Below are 20,770 nucleotides of genomic sequence, written 5' to 3'. Positions count from 1 at the left end.
GGGTTTTTCCGAGGTTTTCCTCAACTGTAAGGTGAATTCAGGTAATCTATGGTGAATCCTCGGCGTCATCTTGCCAAATACCATCTCGCTATCACCAATCTTATCGACGCTAAATAACCTTGTAGTTGATACAGCACTGTTAAATAACCAACTTAAAAAAAACTCCAGAAACAAAGCAGTATCCACTTAATGTACTTAAGTTGACTGCTTTATTTCGTCTTCTTGCTATACATTTTCATTTCCAAGTTTGCTCTGTTGTCCAAATTTTAATAGTTAGATTCTTAACTCCTTTATCTGAAGTGTCTTACCACGCCAGGAAACTCTTACTGATATATCTTAAAAATTTAAATTATGGTTTATTTAACGACGCTCGCAACTGCAGAGGTTATATCAGCATCGCTGGTGTGCCGGAATTTTGTCCCGCAGGAGTTCTTTTACATGCCAGTAAATCTGACATGAGCCTGTCGCATTTAAACACACTTAAATGCTATCGACCTTAGCCGGGATTGAACCCACAACCTCGAGCATAGAAGGCCAGCACTATACTGACTATGCTACCCAGGCTGATACTGATAGATCTTATAACTATGAAAGGGCAGTAGAACATTGGTAAAAAAATTATAATGAACTAATAAGTAGTTTTCTTTGTTCACAGGACGGAAATTTCGAGGAAGATCATTTGTTGTAGTTTTAAATACTGGATACTTATAATATGTACATAAGTCTAATATATTTATTAATAAAAACATTTGGAACTATGTGTACTGTTAAATATTCTTATTGTCATAACAAAATAAATGGAAACTTACTTTACGTACCTACTCAAACTGTATGTCAATTTATTTTTTTCAGTAACTTATACAGTGTCCTCGCCCTTGGCAGAATGGTTAGGGTGACCAGATGTCGTCTTTTGTCCAGACATGTCCTCCTTTTTACGATTTTGTCCAGGGTGTGGGCAGGTTTTTTAAAAATCAAGAAATATCCTCCTTTTCGTAACTTGTACGCCTAATATTTTGAAATTATCTGATTTGACGCCTTTTTCGAGCAGTTTGTCTGTAGGTGGCAGCAGCATCAAAGAAATATACTCTTTGCCAATGATCGGGTGAACGAGTGGGTGAAGACAGAATGATGCTGAAACTGATCAGAAAGCGGAAAAGAAATTGGATGGGTCACTGAGAAGAAACTGCCTACTGAAGGATGCACTAGAAGGAATGGTGAATGGGAGAAGAGTTTGGGGCAGAAGACGATATCAGATGATAGACGACATTAAGATACAGTATATACTGGGTGTTCAGTTCAAAGTGTGTCATGGCTCACTGTATGCCGTCATGTGGCTAGCCAATGAGCCTAGAGAATTCAGTCTTCCTACACTTCCACAGAGGTGTATTACCTATGTGCGAGAGAAGTTGCCTAGCAAGTACGGCGTTCATTCTGAAGAGTACTTACCGATACATACGGTAATGCCGGTAGTGGCAGGGATGTGAACTGTTTCGAAACATGTACTGTACAGGACTGGTAACTGTGTCCGCGGTCTTGTTGGTGAGGAAAAGGTTTTCTGAGGGAAGCGAAGAGGGAGGTGGGAGTTGAGCTTATTGGTAAACGTACTATTATACGTGCAAGAAACATTTCCTCTTACCTTGTCTTCGCCTAGGCTTGCAGTGGGTTGCAGACGGAGTCGCGTTTCACTCGGATTCTTCAGAAGATGAACTGCCATTTTCACTATCGCTGCTTCACTATCACTATCAGTGTTCAAGTTGATTGATATTTGGTCAATTACATCTGGAACTACTCCGTCCTTTTCCCAGTATTCTGCTTCTAAATTGGCGACGTGGTGGCAGAAACCTGCCCAATCTTGTCGTGTTACCTCCTGTATTGCGTTCTTCGTAGTTTCGCGCAGCTTTGTTAAAGACAAATCTCCTGTAACATTCGTGTCCCTTACAATTCTCTTGATTTTCGACCATGCGAGTTCGATGGCATTTAGATCACACATATATGGAGGAAGACGTATCACAACATGTCCACTACCTGACAACATGTTATCTATTCTATACGTCTTCTCCTTTGGTTTCAGTGGAAGAATCAGTTTATAAAGGTCGTTCTTACGCATTGTCTCATTGCACTCGACTCCTTTCTTTCTCAGCCACTCTATCATGTCCCCTTTGAGGGCATAGGGTGATGGCGCTTTATCAACCTGAATACAATGGTATGGTGCATTGTCTAAAACGACAACAGAATTTGGCTGAAGATTTGGCATAAGTTGATTAACTACCCACTTTTGAAAATTGCCGCTATTCATTTGCCCATGGTAGTCTCCTGTTGTAGAGCCAGCTTTGTATATTAGTTCTGCACCGGCAAGAAAACCACTTGCGCCCCCGGCATGTAGTATTATCAGTCTGTTCCCCGAATTCATATTGTCCTGAACTCCCATTACGTCATCACTTTGCCAACATCTTCGGTGAGTTAGATTGCTATCGACCCACGTCTCGTCTACGTACACAATTTCACGTCCTTCTTCTCGATACTTCTTCATTTTACGCAGATAGTTTGCCCTCCAATCTATAATATCCGGTCTTTCTACCAAGATTTTTCTTTTGACTGGCATTTCCTCCATCGAAACCCCATGCTTTTCACGACTCTGTTTAGTGATTTTCTGCCCCAAGGAAAATTGATTTTTTCTTTAATTACCGTCGAAAGTTTAGGTATTGTTGGCACTCTCTTTTCTTGAAAAAGTCTTGCATTGTATTTCTTATAACACACTTGTCGAAGTCGTCTACATGCAGTATATTACGAGATATTATTCGTCTCTTCTTTCCTGGTGATTTCAGAAGTCTGTCCGGACTGTTTTCTTTTCTTATCTTATGTTCCTTCTTAATCTTCTTTATTGTACTATACCCTACTCCAGTGTATTCGGCCGCTCTTTCAGTTGATTTATTTAAGGGAATCCTCAAATGTTTTTGCACTCTTTCCTCATCGCACTTCTCTATGATGTTAGCTATTATTTCTCTTGCTTCACTATGAATAGTTGTGTTTGCCTTTCTATTAGCCATACTAAACGAAAGTGTTTAAGACTATCGTTCTTGCTAATATCACTGCTCTATAATCTCGCACTATTATTCCTATACTATAGCTATACACATCCTATACTATTTTATCACTACACTACACTATACTAATCCTATACTAGATATACGCACTACACTGAATTACACAGATTTACTGTAATTACTGTATAAGGAAGTTCTGAATTCAACAATGTAAAGAATATTGTAAACTCAAGTTGACTGCACTCTCGCAATATATATTCAGAACTGGTAGTTGTCTGTCAATGTCATAGAAAGGCCACCCCCATCCCGAACCTTTAGTACCTACCCTCTTCCCCGTGGTTACGGCAGACCCCTCTCACACGGACACAGTTACTAGTCCTCCACAGTACTGAGGTCAGTTTTTTCTTTACTGTCGAGATATGGGGAGAGGGTTAAGACAATTACTTACGTATTTGTGGACATTAATTTCGACAGTCAACATGGATATGGAGCATTTGATTCGTGTTGTGGATTGTTGTGGTACGCAACCGAGATAACAAATATCCTACGTACGACTTGGCCGCGCAAAACATAGTTCGAAAGAGGTTATGGTAGTACACAGACCGTACAGACCGACATCTGTTGCCACGATGTTCAAGTTATACCGTACACGTTCTCAAGTTCAGATTGAACGCCTTGATTAATAGGCAACTTCTCTGACATAAAGGCCGAAACTCTCTTCAAATCGCTGACTCATCAACAATGACGTCATGAGACACTTTGAAATGAACACCCAGTAGATCATATGTGGAGACAAAGAGGAAGGCAGAAAGTAGGAAAGACTGGAGAATGCTGGGTTTGCAGTGAAAGATTTGCCCTTGGTCAGAATACTGTGAATGAATATATATATAAAACAGAGGGAAAGGCAAAAAATAGGAAAGACTGGAGAATGCTGGGTTTGCAGTGAAAGACCTGCCCTCAGGCAGAACACTATGTATGAATGTATGTTTCAATGTCAAATACTGACCCATATAGAGTTCACTTAACACTTTCCCTTGTATCATTTAAGTTCATCTTACCTCCACCATCATTTTGATTTAAGTTAGGAACTACAATACAATATTGAAAATATATTGTTTATTGTTGCAATTTTACATTTAATCTTTCGACTGTTATGATGATAACTTCAATGCTAATAAGGAATAAACTATTAAAATTTAAGTAAGTGTAGTGTAATAAATGTACACCTGCAAATGTAATTGTATTAGTATCTATTAATTTGCTTAATAGCGATATATTGATAATCGTTTTGATATACCGATATATTTTTTGCAATATATATTATCGAAATTAGGTTTGCAATATCAATATATCGGTATTTAAATTATTTTCTCCATCTCTAGTACTGAGATTAAATACTGAATAAGAAGTTTCAGGAAATGGGGAAGGGGATATGCAGTTGGAAGGGGGGGCTTTCCCTTAGTGCACGGTGGTAGGTGAACTACACAGCACCATATTGTGATGATTAATAAAGCAATGATGAAATGCCAGTAGGGAAAATGGAAGTAGTTGGTTACTCAACTATTTGAAGACAGGTCTGAACCTCATAAGTGACACCAATAAGGCATCACTCATGAGTTCCTTCCCTCCCCTCCAGTGCACACATAGCTGACTAGTTACATATTCCACTAATCAGACTTCAGATGTATACAAACAATTGTTCTTCCTATGACACATATCAAGCAAGATATACTGCCTGATAATAGGAGTACACATCAGCCAGAACCTCAATCAGAGGTTGAAATGGAAGTATCCCACAAAAACATACCACCAAGCACAGTCTCTGTCCACTATAAATTCCATTTGGGACACCAGGATTCGAACCCAAGTTACCAGTGTGGAAAGCAGACAAACTAACTGTTCTGCTAACGGTGCACCACATTCAGTTACAAGTTGTGGTGAAAATTTTACATGGGGGCGGGGGGGAAATGAAAGTACACAAATTGTTTCTCAATTTTTATTCGAATAAAAGAATGTCAATTATTATACAGTTCCGAGATGTTACACAGATGCATTCAATATATCTGTCATGCTCAAATAAATGGACAATAATGGGAAGAGTAAAGAAAAAGATAATTGTAAAAGAAGTTGGTTAACAGATCAACACATAATCAATGTAGCAATAACTGAAACATTTAAGATATAGCTAAACAGTAAAAAATATCACAACTCGTTACTATTTTCTTTAGTTCTCAGGTTATCACTAGATTAACCATAAGTCCATCTGTAACAATCTAATCTAATCTACTTTATCTAATTTTTCAAACTTCATTTACTTATATCCGACTCAAGTTCTATCTGGCTGGTGTGTGTTAATACCCAACCATTTATGTAAAATTAAGCCCTGTACTGCAATGTGTGCAGGTCCTTGACATCAAGATCTGCTAAGGTGATTCAAAATTTTCTCTATGAACGCTATGCTCAGATTGGTTCCTGTACATGGGTCCACATGCATTTTATTACACCATTGCACACTATACACATAGATCACAGTGACGATTGTCGTCTTCAAGTATATTCAATGATAAGGAATGAAGTCATTACACCTCCTGATAGTCAAGCAAGAGTAAATTATTGCAGGTAGTTTCAGCAGTAAACTCAGAACAGCTGGTACTGGAGTTCCGAAAATCCCCATGTATTCTTGGAAAGGGCACTACATGAAATTTTCTCGAGTGGGTGCATTATTCAACCTGAAACATGAGAAATGCACTTTGTTCACAAACTTGCATAACTTTATTCATATACAAGGTGCTATCAGAAATTTTCTGGACTACTGAAAGCTTAGCAATCTTGAGAGAGACAGAGTTCCTATGCTACATGTCACCAGCTGCATGCTTTGTGAGTCTATATATCAAGTGGTGTCAACTTGTGTGCAACATCATTAGTACTACACGTGTTCATGGTACTTTGCAATAGCAATCATGACAAAGAATATGCGTCAATTTTGCATAAAACTCAGAAAATCGTCCACAAAGATAATCAAAATTATTCGTCAGACTTGTGGTGACTTTTTCTATGAGATTCCTCACTAATATCTTAGATCATATATGTAACAGATATGTCGGGCTTATAGGCTTTGAGGTTAACAACTTTTGACAGGTTTACTACGCTGCCATCTAGTTGTTACATAAGGAGTCACATCATAATTTCCATTTGAATTGCATTAGCAACTGTGCTGCCATCTCGTGTTCGTTTACGGTGGACGGGTGGCGATCCTGGCGGTTGTTCTCTTCAAAGTGCTGCCGATTTTAACATAGCGAGGAGTTATCTGTTGCATATATGATCTAGGCTAATATTATCAGCATCAAAATGACAATAGAAGAAAAAGCACTGATTCAATATGAAAAACTTATCAGATTACCAGGAAACAATTGGCATTCATACAGTCCTCTCTGTAACTTAAAAATCAAAAAAGATTCATATCCATGGTTCAAGAATTAAAACAGAAAATCAATATCCCGAATTTAAAAGAAAACTTACAAATTAAACCAAACCCTTTAACTCTATAAATATAGAGTATTATCTAAATTTAACAGAAGAAATATTGAAGTCAGAAGTAAACACTGAAATAATGAAACAATTGTCTTTAGAGATAATTAATATTAGGTACCCTCCACAAAACTGGCTTCATTTATACACAGACAGATCCTTGATCTCCAGAGAACAAGGTGCCGGTGCAGGTGATACGTGCTGTTTCTTCTCACTTTATAGATCTCTTGGATATGGAACAACAAGTTTTGATGAGAAATCATTGCAATATGTGAAAGTCTCAGGAATCTTCTATGCCACATCAATAAATTTAAGAATGCAGTTATATTGTCAGACTCCAAAGCAGCTATTCTATCAATAGTCTTGAGACGCACACCTTCATCTCAAACAGCAGAAATAACTAAAATGCTCTCTCAATTAATATCACTCAATAAAAGAATTGTATTCCAATGGATACCATCCCATTGTGGAATCCTGGGAAACGAGAATGCGGATGCTTTAGCAAAGAAGGGCAGCACTGCTACTTACAGACCTGTTACTAAATCTACATATTACTCTGTGAAAAGATTTATTAAATCTACATGCTTAGACTTCAACAAACAAAATTTGATAACACAATCCCAAGGGAAAAAATGGAACTCTCTGCATCATAATCCACAGTTAATTCTCGATTTACCACTAAAATCATCTGTAGCTGCATTTAGATTGGCAACAGGCCATGATTGTTTGGCCAAACACCTGCATAGAATTGGAATATATCAGTCCCCTGACTGCCCATTGTGCAACTCAAACCAAGAAATGGATTCGGAACACCTCAAAATCTGTGCTTCAGTGGCTGACCATGATAATACCTTTGAAAAATATTGGAGTGCAAGAGGTCAAATGACTTTATTGTCAAACGCCTGGCATTAGAAAACAACAACAACATATTAATATTTTTATTCGATATACTGTACATTATAAATATACAAGCCATGTTTCCACACCCTTTTAGATGCCATTATTGTCATTCTGTATTTCATTTCGGTCAAAACCTAATCGTGATACATACAGTAGTGAATCTGTTTACAACACATTTGACTCAACCCCCCTACACCACTGAGCTTGCAGTATCACTGTACCTTTCCTAGTTGCTTATTAGCTGGTATACATGGCTGAGTACAATGTCACTTTCAAAATTATCTACCTCTAAAAAGCGAAAATTTCATGAAGAGTGGGCATAAAAGTTTTTTTTAAATATGGGGAAAACATAAAGTGTCTAATTTGCTAAAAAGTGCTACTTGGAACATTATGGTGCAATATAACATGTCTGTACAATTGCCAAGTATAAAAACCCTCGTAATAGAAGTCACATCTATTCCAGTACACTGGATACCATTCTTAACTATCAGTCATATAAATCCAGGCTCTAGTAATCACTTATACTAGCCATCATCCGTGAAAGCAACCCTATTTAGAATGCTTCTACACAAGCACAATTACGTGATTTTGCGAGCCTACTGATTTAGTCAGTTACTTTGTATTAAAATATTGATACTACAGTTTCCAGGTTCAGAATGTAAAGAAAAGATATATATATATATATATATATATATCTTTGAGCGCCATCTCAGAGCATATACTACCAAGTTCCAGGACTGTATAAGGAAAAAGTACGTACCTTAGTCTTAGACCATTGAAAATGTGACATTGACCAACCATTAATTTATTGTATTAATGAAATTTAGAAGGGATATTAATGATACAGTTTTTGAAGAGGTTGGCCATACAAATATGAAATAAAAGTTCCATTCTTCCCGTCCTCTTTGTTTCATGCGGAGCAGAACACTCATTTTGGTTTGAAACATTTTGCGCGTCTTCACACATACATAATGTACTCTGCACAATTCAACAATTACCATACCAATAGTCAAGAGCGCTATTGCTTGGGCAGGAAAGTGGTTTTAGCTGAAACAGAGGCAGCTAAAAATTATTTGCTTCATTATCATATTTCTGAAGACATTGAAAGACGGGGAAAATAATAATAAAACTTGACTATCTATGATGTGTCCGTAAATACAGGATTTTTGGTATACTATGTAATATGGATTTCATGCAGGATAAGTTTTTTCAGCCTCAAATATGGGACATCCCATACAATATGGGACACCTGGCAACCTTAAATTACTGTCTTCTGCAATATATACTGTACTATCCTCATAGGGAGAGGGCACTGCCCCCCCCCCAAACTTAGCCAAACTCATTTTTTTCTATTAACATTATACAATACTGAATTCAAAAGATTTTTCTTGGTTTTGTTTATGCTTAAGTTTCTATGCTTAAATTGACGAATTAATGTCATCAGATCATGTGTCTGGATTATAATATTTATTTTAAATTTCTGAATGTTTAAGAATTATTATACCTTATTTAAGGAATGGAATAACTGTAATTTTTTTTCTGATGTGTTAGAACTCTGAAGGTGTTCAAGCAGTCACTTGGAGAAATATGAATAATATACTGCACAACAACGCAGAAAAAAGAAAAGTGATCCCGGTATAATGTGTAAACTTAAAGACGAGACCTGTTACTAAATCTATGTATTATTCTGTGAAAAGATTTATTAAATCTACATACTTAGACTTCAACACATAATATTTGATAACACAATCTCAAGGGAAAAAATGGAACTCTCTGCATCAAAATCCACAGTTAATTCCCGATTTACCACGAAAATCGTCTGTAGCTGCATTTAGATTGGCAACAGGCCATGACTGTTTGGCCAAACACCTGCATAGAATTGGAATATATCAGTCCCCTAACTGCCCATTGTGCAACTCAAACCAAGAAATGGATTCGGAACACCTCAAAATCTGTGCTTCAGTGGCTGGCCATGATAATATCTTTGAAAAATATTGGAGTGCAAGAGGTCAAATGACTTTATTGTCAAACGCCTGGCATTAGAAAACAACAACATTTGATATGACGTCTTGCTTTTTTAAGTAAACAGATAGAGTAAATGTAAAATTGGTCCACCCGCTGTTTAGTGATGGTTAGTACGTGTGGCCATGAAATGAGCGGGTTCAGGTTCAAATCCTGGTTGGGGATTTTCAGAGGTTTTTCCTTAACCAATTGAAGCAGAATTGCTGGGTAATTTTCAGTTTGGACCTCGGACTCATTTCACGATCATTAATTCACATATCATCAGCCATCCAATAGCCCGGGTTAAGTTCACGGTGCGGCGTGCTGTACTTGTACAAGAGCAAGAGTCTACCCCATCATTCACAGAATAAGAGTGCTAAGCACAATAAGCCTCAGGCTGCAGTGCAAGCCTTCGAGTCCCTTCTCTGTACAAGAGGGGAAAAAAAGTAAAATTGTCTGTATATTTTGTTACAGTTTTACTTTATTTTACAATACCTTTATTAAATGATCATATCCCGATATGCTGTACCAAGGTCAAGGTATAACGGGGAGGAGATATATCGGGATTCTATGGTTTTGCTTTACCCCCCCCCCCAAGGAAACGGTTCTCTCTCCTCCTATGACTATCCTTATTACAATGACATTTTGTTAAATACCTTGATTAAAATAGATATATAAATCAAGATTTAAGCAGAATAAAACTAATACATCTACTTCAATGTTCAACAACTGAATTACAATATTACGTGGCTATCTAAAACTAATAATAATTTAACTGCAAAACTCAGTTGTTAATCTTTTCTTTTCCTTGGTTATTGGACGATGCTGTATCAACTACGAGGTTATTTAGCGTCGATGGAATTGGTGAAAGATGATATTTGCGAGATGAGGCCGAGGTTCGCCATAGATTATGTGGACATTTGCCTTATGATTGGGGGAAACCTCGGAAAAAACCCAACCAGGTAATCAGCCCAAGCGAGAATCGAACCCATGCCCGAGCATAATTCCGGATCAGTATGCAAGCACCTTAGCCGACAGAGCTTAACGATCTTGACACAAATGATTTCACTGAGCAAATATTTCTGAATATAGAACCAGTAAGAAGTTCTGAAATAAGAAAACATTTTCATTTCATTACACTATATTGTATACAAATTGTATCACAAGTTGTACATGAAATTCAATTTAGTATACATACATATACACAATAAAATGTAGTTATGCTAAGCGACTGAACAGGCTCTTAATTGTCCTGAACAGGGATTTACATAACTAATGACTTTTTTCTGGCACTCCTGTACAGCAATCAGCAATAAAACTGTTAATTGCTTCACAGTTAGTGCAACTAAACCAAGCCCTTTATAAAAGAAACATACATTCAAAAATGCTACTGAATTAGAATGAATAATCAAATGCAACACACAATATAATGTAGTTCGCTCAAAACTGATTCAGTTCTCAGTAATCTGTTTTCACTAGATAAAAATATATAAATACCACTTTCTGAATGCAAGTATTGTTAAAAATGAAAGAAGATTACAGTGATGGGCATGGGATCACCCAACAATCTGAAATAAATTTAAAAAACAACAGAGATTGTCTTTGAAATTAATAAACGAAAATATAAATGTCTATCAGCATTTCTCAAACTATGGTCTGCGAACCACCTGTGGTCCTCGAAGTCTGCCCTTGTGGTCCTTCAAAAACGACGGAAGAAAAAATAAAATTCAAACGAATTGTGTATTTACTATACCTGAAAATCTCAGTTTGGAAATGATATATGGCAGTCGTCTTTCAGTTTTCTCTCAGTATTGACATTTAATGGAATTTATTACCCAACCTGTCTACTGACTTCTCACTACTCTCAACAACCAAAGAGGAATTTAAAGGACTATGAACATGGTGTTTCTCGCCATCTTTTCCCTGCAAATCTGGCGCCTATAATCCATCCATGGACCACCCGAATTCATAACAGAGGACCAAAGTACCGAACCTTTTCATGTATTGATGACTTTCTTAATAATTTTGCCGACACCCAGTCTGCACATTGAAATGGTCACGTACTGTACGTCGTACATCAATAATACAACTCTGAGGTCACAATTTGAATCTTATTTTCCAAGTAAATATGACGAATCCCCATGTAGAGGGGAAGAGAAGGCCTAATGGCCTTATCTCTACCAGGTTAAATAATAATAAATAGCCTAAATAAAATAAATAAAATTTTCATGGGTTCGTGATCCCTTTCATTGCAATATTGAAAATAACAAACTTTCCTTGGGTCAAAGAGAACAGTTAATTGAACTCTCGAATGACACCGGACTTAAAATGAAATTTGAAGCGGAAGGTATGGTTAATTTCTGGATTGCATCACAAGTGAAAAGAGAATATAGTGAACTGTACAATGGTGCTTTAGAGATTATAATTCAGTTTGCTTCTACGTATCTGTGTGAGAAAGAGTTTTCATCACTAACTCTAATAAAAACAAAGTAGGCTACCGAAATCGACTCATGTATGTGACGATCTCCGACTTAAGCTTGCCAGCATACATACAACTGTGCAAGAATCGGCAGGCTCATCCATCTCATTATTGTGAGTACGGTACCAACACTTACTTATTTTTTTTAGTTAATGAGTTAAAGATTATCCAAACTCTAATACCTTGAATTATTAAAAGGAACGAAAATGAATTTTCTTCTATTAACATTAACTTAATTAGTTAATACTAATATAAAAGTAATTGAATTAAATTACTTTTAATTAATTAATTATATTTTAAAATACAAGTATACGGGTATTAAAATATGCTACAAAAATGATAAATTTTTTTTCAAAGGGAGCAAGAGTAAGGTGGTCCACGCAACTGTTCTGACATAAAAAAGTGGTCCCCACTTCAGAAAAGTTTGAGAAACGCTGGTCTATATGAATTACTTACCTTGCTGATAATATGATGATATCCACACTGCTTTGTTTACAGAATAAGTACTAGTTGCAGGTGCAAGAAGTGGAAGTTCAGGGTGGGACTGCTCAAAACATTTTTTTCTTGAACTGCCACTGCGAGAAAAGTTTCAATCAACAACTATAAGTATTTCAGATACTCTGGCCTAGTTGAGTTGTATTATTGATAATAACATTTTAAATTCCCTGTGTTCGTAAATTGAAGACCTGAATTGACAAACATCCGAAGTCCGAAATTTACTGAATTTAACTTTTTCTCTTACATGTGTTAATTTGCATAGGCTCTCATCCTGTAAAAAAGGAATATCCCAAGTTCCACTCTAAGCCTGTGTTTTTTAAATATACAACCTATTTATTTCAGTACCGTACTCTTATATGGCAAGACTACATAGTTTTCTTGCTCTCCTCAACAATTTATTTCAATGGATTTAGGATGTCTTTTTCAATTCAGGTCTTTAATTTTATACTATTGAGCAATACTTCTATAAATATTTAAAATAATAATAAATTTTAAATTAATTGAATATGGAATTTCTTTTTCTATTTCCTATATATGTAACGCATTTATTGGAAAGTTTCGTAAATACCCATCTGACACTATGTCATATAATACGATATTTAAATGTGAAATATATTTTTTTAACCATCTAAATACAAACATATTCTATACCTTCCACCCTAGCACTCTCACAAAAAGCAAACGGAACCATCTGAAGTAACACCATCATTGGTTTTTATACAAGTTGTTCTGAGCTATTATAGCCTATATCCAGACTGCAAGCTAAGACATGCCTATAATGAATATGCATATATTACATAATATATGCAAACTCGGTTTAACTTATTTATTCTTTGTAGGGTAAAAATGTATATTTGGTAATTCTTTACAATTGATTTACCAAAGGAAAGCAGATATCTATCCATACCCACACACCAACCAAATTCAAAATTCATATATGCAAAGCATACCAAAAGCCGAACTAACACCTAACCTGTCACTCACACTAGACCTTACCAAATCTCGCTTTCTATGTACGGATCCTACCAAAAAGCATGCAAGGCATGCGATCCCATGTCTGCACCAGCCACCACTTTCACAGCAACTTTCAGCTCTTAATTCCAGTGCGAAATTGGAGTAGCTGCTCAATTTGCCCTTTGTTTACGGTACATAAGACTCAACTAAAAGCCAAGCATGTAAATATATTCTACCTTTGTTTGGTAACGCAATTGTAAAGAAATACTTTATATATATATATATATATATATATATATATATATATATATATATATATATACTGAATACAAGGGCGGATGCAAAGGGGGGGATTAAGGGGCTATATCCCCTCCCGAAATTGAGAAAAATACGAAACAAGAAACAAAAATAATATTAATTTTAATTCGTGAATGTACATAGGAATTAGAAAGTTTTCCACGTAAATTCTCTTTGCTAAAATGTTAAATTCCAAGAACTGCAGGAAGACAAACACAGCATTCTTACTTCAAGACAGAGAGTCATGAAGAGTATTTTAGGCTTTTAATTTTCCTTCTCTTCATAGACTATTTCATTAGTCAGCTCAAGGACAGGTTTTTAAATCATAAGGGAATCCTAAAGTCCATACAAACTTCGCTGCCTAAAAACATAGTGCGAGCATCAGATGAAGATTTAGAAACTGCTGTTCAAGCTATAGTAAATCAGTGGCCCAATGATGTTGATGCATCACCAGAATGAATTGAAGATGAGGAGAAGAAATTTCCTTGATCAGAAAAATCTTCACTTAATACCTACTGACTTTATATCATCTTTGAACAGGTGCAATTAAATTATTTTTCCCTGCACTCACAAGGCTCTGAAACTTTTCTGCACGTTGCCTGTAACTACAGCAACACCAGAATGGTCGTTCTCAACATTGCAGTGTGTGAAGACTTACTTGAGGAGCATGATGGGAGCAGACAGATTAAATGAACTGGCCTTGATGTATATACATAAAAATGTAGAAGTAAAAGCTCATGAAGTACTGGATGAAATGTCTAAGAAGCCTCGTCGCCTTCTTCTGTAAATGTCATTCTGTCATTGTTTTTGTATTGCAGTCATTGTAAATGTTAAAATTAAAAAATTATGGTTTATTTAACAACGCTCGCAATTGCCGAGGTTATATCAGCGTCGCCGGTGTGCCGGAAATTTTTCCCTCAGTACTTCTTTTACATGCCAGTAAATCGACAGATATGAGGCCTGTCGCATTTAAACACATTTAAATGCCATCGACCTGGGTTGGCGTAGAATCCGCAACTTCGAGCACAGAAGGCTATACCGACTATGCTACTCAGGCCAACTTGTAAATGTTTGTGACTCGGAAACAAATTGTGAGTATATAAACTTATTCCTCATTACTCCATTTTTACTATCTCCTCAAATCCCTCCCCGAAAAAAAATCCTGCATCTGCCCCCCGACTGAATATATTCTCTTAAACATACTGGTACTTCACATACTGCTAATTCGGAAAGAAGAAGAATAAATGTTCAGCCACGTGTAACAATTCATTATGATATACATAAATATTTTTGAATAAGATATTTTGCTAAATTTTACACTTTTCGACATAGATTTTAATAAGGACTAAGAAATTAAAAGAAGCAGCATAACTTACCCTATATTTGTGATGAATATGCTATTAAATGAAATCTTCTCCTAACAGTCTTTACTTGAAATAATATTCAACTCTGTTGCACTGACTTCCACACCATCTGGCATATTATATCCTATCACTTGTGCAATAACTTAAAATACAATGCAGTCAAATTTGAGACTGTTTCCGAAAATTTTCTCAACATAAATAATAAAACATAACCTCAATATGAAATAAATATGGAAGAACTATCTTAATTTTGCTATACAGTTTTAACATAATACCTCCTGAAAGCAGTGAAGATGTTTAGATAAAATCAGTCATATTATGGGGCATCCTATTTGGTTACTTTTTTCAACAATGAATATCGATAATCTATGCAAAAATTTAAGTGCTATGTTGGTTAATTACTAATTATTTTGGTGACAACACAACACAACACTGAGTTCTTGCTAGTTCAGCCAAGAATGATTAAGCACTCTGCTGCTGTGACACGTCGGTTAGGATGAAAGTCCAACATTGGGCGCAGAAATGCGGTAAACTCTGTATGATCCCATTCGTACTTTTCCGTTAAAACATCAAACAGTCCCCAAGGTTTTAATCCTGTTATATGTCGCAATTCACATTTCTTCGTGAAGAACTGACGAGAATGCGTCCCGGACATGTCTATCTTTCTAAGTATTTTACCCAACTTTATGATATGAACCAAGTGATCTTCATCACAAGTGTAATCTTCACCAGAATGTGGTTCGAACAAGTAGTCACCTGTAGCTAGTTCGAAGGCCATACAGGCAGTACTCCAAATATCAGCAGACTTCCATAACTAGCTCCCAAGAAAACGGTACTGTCTTGTCTGTAAGTCTTCAGTAAAATATCTATTCACCCCAGAAGCATTACTCAGGTCTGCTATTTTCACCTCCACATCACTCTCTTGACGTACCTTGGGTTCTTGGTTGAATGCTGTAAATGCTACTGGAGGACGTGGGAATACAGGCGATTTTTTTATTCTTTTCTAGGGATTCCTCAATTATCTTCACTTCATCTGACTGTAGGTCACTTCTACCTCCCTCACAGTTCTTTTCGTCGTATGACTGTTGCGTATTCATGGCTTTACTTTCTTCTATTTCACTGCTCCCCATCGATTTATTACAGAGTTCTGTCTTATTGCAGCCATTTTGATAAACTGTATTTATAACCTTGCATTCACCTGAATTATTGTCACTTCTGTCATCATCCTTCCCTTCTTCATCGTTGTCATACTTCTCTGGCTCTGGTTGCATTGAAGTTGACTCACTTTCTCTCACGGAACTTTGATAACTTACTTAGCATTTGAGTTCGGTTCTTGAAATTCTTTTGGCGCAGTACTTATCAACGAAACAGGCAGCTTTAGACCCATTGTATGCAGTTCTGTGGCTTCTGAAGCTAACCTTCTTATACATGCCTCATCAACACATAACAAAACATTTTCGCACTTAGTATGAAGATGACTTAACACTTCTAGGACTTGCCTGATTATTGATTTTACATTTGCGCGAGGTATGCTACGGTAATTGCTTCTGATTATTAATTTCAGTAAGTTGTCGCCAAGCACTTCGAACACCATACACACGTAAGTGCCATTTTGACTGTGTTTAAAAGTTGCACGGTTTTACTTCTCTTTGGATAATTTACATCACTGTCACAAACAGTTTTTAGAAGCTTTATTTCCTCTAGTGCGGTTTTCGTAAAATGAGATGCGCTTTTAATTACTTTCAAAGCAACGAACTGCTTGTCTACAAGATCCCAGCCAAGAGGAGTAGAAATATATTTCTACTCCTCTTGATCCCAGCATAACCACACTGTGGAAAAGTGAACCCAACCTAACTTCCTAGTAACATGGTATCTGCTTTGGAAGAAGTCCCCAATTTTTACTGGATTATATCCACCCTTGCAATAATCCGCAGGATCTTCCTGTTCTTCATCCGAACTAAAATACTCGTCCTCGTCATCTTCAATAGTTTCATTCGAAGAGGAATGACATGGATCTACCTTGTTTGAGCATGATCGAGCGTCTCTGTTGGCAGTTCAGCCATGCTCTTCGTTTTCCCTTTCCTCTTACCAGGCTTATGGCGTTTCTTTTTGGCCTTCATAGCAAGAGCCCGTCTATTTATTACATTTGTTTTCGAATTCATTTTCAGCGATTCCTAATTTCAATCTAAATAAATATCATTTTCGACAGAAACGTTACTGTTTCAGAATGCCGGCCGGTCACAACGAAGTTGTTGTTGTTGTTGTGGTGCTTGTTTAGCAGTGTCACCAATACTTGTTAATGAAATTATCCACATATAATCCTGAAATTACCCGATTTTGCTCCAAAATACCAGTGATCTCAACATTAAATAAAGTAGAATTGCGTACAAATGTGCAATGAGAGTCTATAAATGGTCTTTCTTGCTGTAAGCATTTAAGCTTTTCATCATTTAATGTTGATCTCAACATTATAAACATTATTTTAGTATAGAGCCATAGCCTTCTTCAGTTACAAGCCGGAGCATGGGTAGGTTTGGCAACTCTGAGTGGAGGCGGCAAATTCTAAAGTGATATTGATGCAATAATTACAATTATTGTGCTTGCTCATTGCTTTCGTTATATGCAACGTGTGTTTTTTCAATATTACTTTATGCACAAAGGTAAGATCAAGATTCAGAGTAGTGATATAAATTATTATAGATTCGAAAATAGTGTTTTATTGCAATCAATTAGCTATACTTCAGGATACGGCGTAAGTAAGCTACTTACATCAAAGACTGCCACTTAAAATAATTACAAATAAAACATATTTTTATTGATAGTACAAAGGTAAATAAATAAATAAGATATTCCTTGCACCGAAAATAATAAAATCAACAATGCAATAAAGACGTTAGTTTCTTAAGAGTCATTTGTATTGTTATTTGAGGTTAGAAGGCTAAGTTGTTCCTGTTTTGGTTTTGATTTCTCTTTTCGGCTGAAATGCCATAAATTTAAAGTAAATCAACTATAGTGAATATGATTAATGAATCAAAGGATATTTTATTCGGTGCTTTTTAATATAGCCGTCACTTGGTTCAAACTGTAAACTGAGATTTAAAGGGAGAAGTTCTTCTGTATACACTTTATTTAGATTTTTCGAGCAATACTTACCTATAATAAAGGATGATTTAATTTTGGGGTTCGAACCGTCGACTGACATTTAAAAGAGAGGTTAAAGTGACAGACGTTCATTGTGTAAATATATTCATAGACAATTAATATAATTGCGCTTTTCATATACCTATAATAAAGAATAATTTAATTTCGGGGTTCGAACCGTCGACTGACATTTAAAAGAGAGGTTGAACCGTCGACTGACATTTAAAAGAGGGGTTAAAGTGACAGACGTTCATTGTGTAAATATATTCATCAACGAGTTAGATCTAACTCGTTGATATTCATAGACAATTAATATAATTGCGCTTTTTATGCCACTCTAGTGTCGGCTTCGTAAACTACACCGTCAATTGCATACATCTTTATCCCTGCAAAACAGTTAATTACGCAGATTTTTGGCGATCGTATCATTAGTAGGCACTTTCCAACAATGTGGCCTCTGCGTTCTCCAGATTTCAATCCGACCGACTTTTGGTTAAAGAACGAATTTCCTGATACATCCAACTGCAACCCTACCTACTGCAACTGAAAGATGCCATCTCGTAAGAAATTGCCAATTTATTCCAAGACATTATCTGCAAAATGCTATGCATGTTGTCGCAGACAGAATGCTATACGTTGAACAAGAGAACGACGGACATCTTCCCAATGTTTTGTAAACCCCGTTGTTTGCCCAACACTGTGATGTTTTTGTTTTTTCCCTATCTCAAATATTATAGTATTTATAGGAGTTTAATATTTGAACTGACTTTTGAAATACCCTATACTTTAGGTTACTGTTTGTCTTTTGAGAAGTAACGAAATTAATATCAAGTTTGTTTGTCTTAAAAATGGTGAATAATAGTTGAAAATATAACATTTCTAATGTCAATAAAACTTCACACTATATAATTAGTAATTCTTTTGACCAAGACAGTGTCAAGCCACAGAACAGTACACATTATACATTAAAATATAAATTTGTAATATAAAATAATAAAAAGTATGTATAATATAGTTCATATTTTCATTAAAAATGTATAAGGGAAATTAATTATATCTATAGAATCAAAATTTAACTTTTTTTTTGTGATTTGAGGATTTGTTCAAACATTCAACTTGCATTATGTCAAAAGTGTAAAAATGTGACTTGGCACTTTCTTGCCGGGACCCCCTCAATTAAAATAATGGAACATCCCCCTTTCACTCTGTAGAGTATTAGTTGAGAGGCCGGAAGGAAAAAAAACCTTTGGGGAGGCCAAGACGTAGATGGGTGGATAATATTAAAATTGATTTGAGGGAGATGGGATATTAATGTAGAGACTGGATTAATCTTGCTCAGGATAGAGACTGATGGCGGGCTTATGTGAGGGCGGCAATGAACCTCCGGGTTCCTTAAAAGCCATAAGTAAATTAGTAAGTCTGGATTAAATAGGTTAACTTATCTGTTTAAAAATACTTCAGGTTATATCCATGTCACTGTATTCTGAACTTATTTCATAATAAAATTGTTTGCCTCATATTAGCTTTCAACTATTTTAACATTCTCCATGAAGAACAACTGTACAATCTGCATCCTATTTCTTTGATGAGTGAATATGCTCTAGAAGTGTTGGCCTTTCCTTCAGGAAACTATAAAAGTCCATGCAAGAAAGGGTGACCAGATTCACATCGATAAAAAGAGGACACAAGGGTTCAAAAAGGAGGATATTGTTCGAAAAAAGAGGACAGAAAATATGTACTTAGATTTAGCCTTAGGCCTATATTATACTTTAAATTACGTCAATATCTGTAAACCAAGAAATGGATTCGGAACACCTCAAAATCTGTGCTTCAGTGGCTGGCTATGATAATATCTTTGAAAAATATTGGCGTGCAAGAGGTCAAATGACTTTATTGTCAAACGCCTGGCATTAGAAAACAGCAACAACAACAACAACAACAACAACAACAACAACAACAACAACAAAAACAACAACAACAACGTCAATATCTGTTTTATTACAAAATATTTACAGTACAGATTTAGGCTTATATCATACTTACAATATCTATTTTATTACAAAATAATTATGTTAAAACTTAATAATAATAATAATAATAATAATAATAATAATAATAATAATAATAATAATGATTTTACAGTTAGAATATGAAAGTCAATGGAACTATAATATTAAAGAGGACAGAAAATACCTACAGTATTTAGATTTAGGCTTAGGCCTATATTATATTTAAAATGATGTTAATATCTATTTTATTACAGCATACTTATGATAAAGCTTAATGATATAAAATTATTTTATAGTTAGCTACATATAAAAGCAACGACCATAACAAGTGGAGCAAAGAGAGTTATGGTGTTGGCAAAGAATATATTTCTTTGATGATACTGCCACATACAGACAAATTACTTGTAAAAGGCGTCAAATCAGATAATTTCAAAATATCAGGCATACAAGTTACGAAAAGGAGGACATTTCTTCATTTTTTAAAAACCCGCCCGGACCCAGGACAAAGATCTAAAAAGGAGGACATGTCCGGACAAAAGAGGACGTCTGGTCACC

The 20,770-nt window shown here is 35.8% G+C and overlaps 1 protein-coding gene and 1 pseudogene across 2 annotated transcripts in view; one reads left to right on the top strand and one right to left on the bottom strand.

The window, feature by feature from the left end:
• Mat89Ba (nucleolar protein 6 Mat89Ba) overlaps positions 1-760 on the top strand; it is a 90,308-nt gene extending 89,548 nt beyond the window's left edge. For both annotated transcript variants that reach the window (XM_069841155.1, XM_069841156.1), the window contains one exon: positions 656-760. The gene's annotated coding sequence lies outside the window, so the exon portion shown is untranslated. The remainder of the gene's footprint in view (positions 1-655) is intronic.
• A 4,266-nt stretch (positions 761-5,026) lies between these two features.
• Positions 5,027-16,336, bottom strand: LOC138709953 (SRSF protein kinase 1 pseudogene; annotated as a pseudogene).
• Positions 16,337-20,770: the final 4,434 nt, after the last annotated feature.

Source organism: Periplaneta americana, chromosome 12 (genome assembly GCF_040183065.1).
Source record: "Periplaneta americana isolate PAMFEO1 chromosome 12, P.americana_PAMFEO1_priV1, whole genome shotgun sequence".
Lineage (NCBI taxonomy): Eukaryota > Metazoa > Arthropoda > Insecta > Blattodea > Blattidae > Periplaneta > Periplaneta americana.
This window is presented reverse-complemented; position numbering and strand designations above follow the sequence as displayed.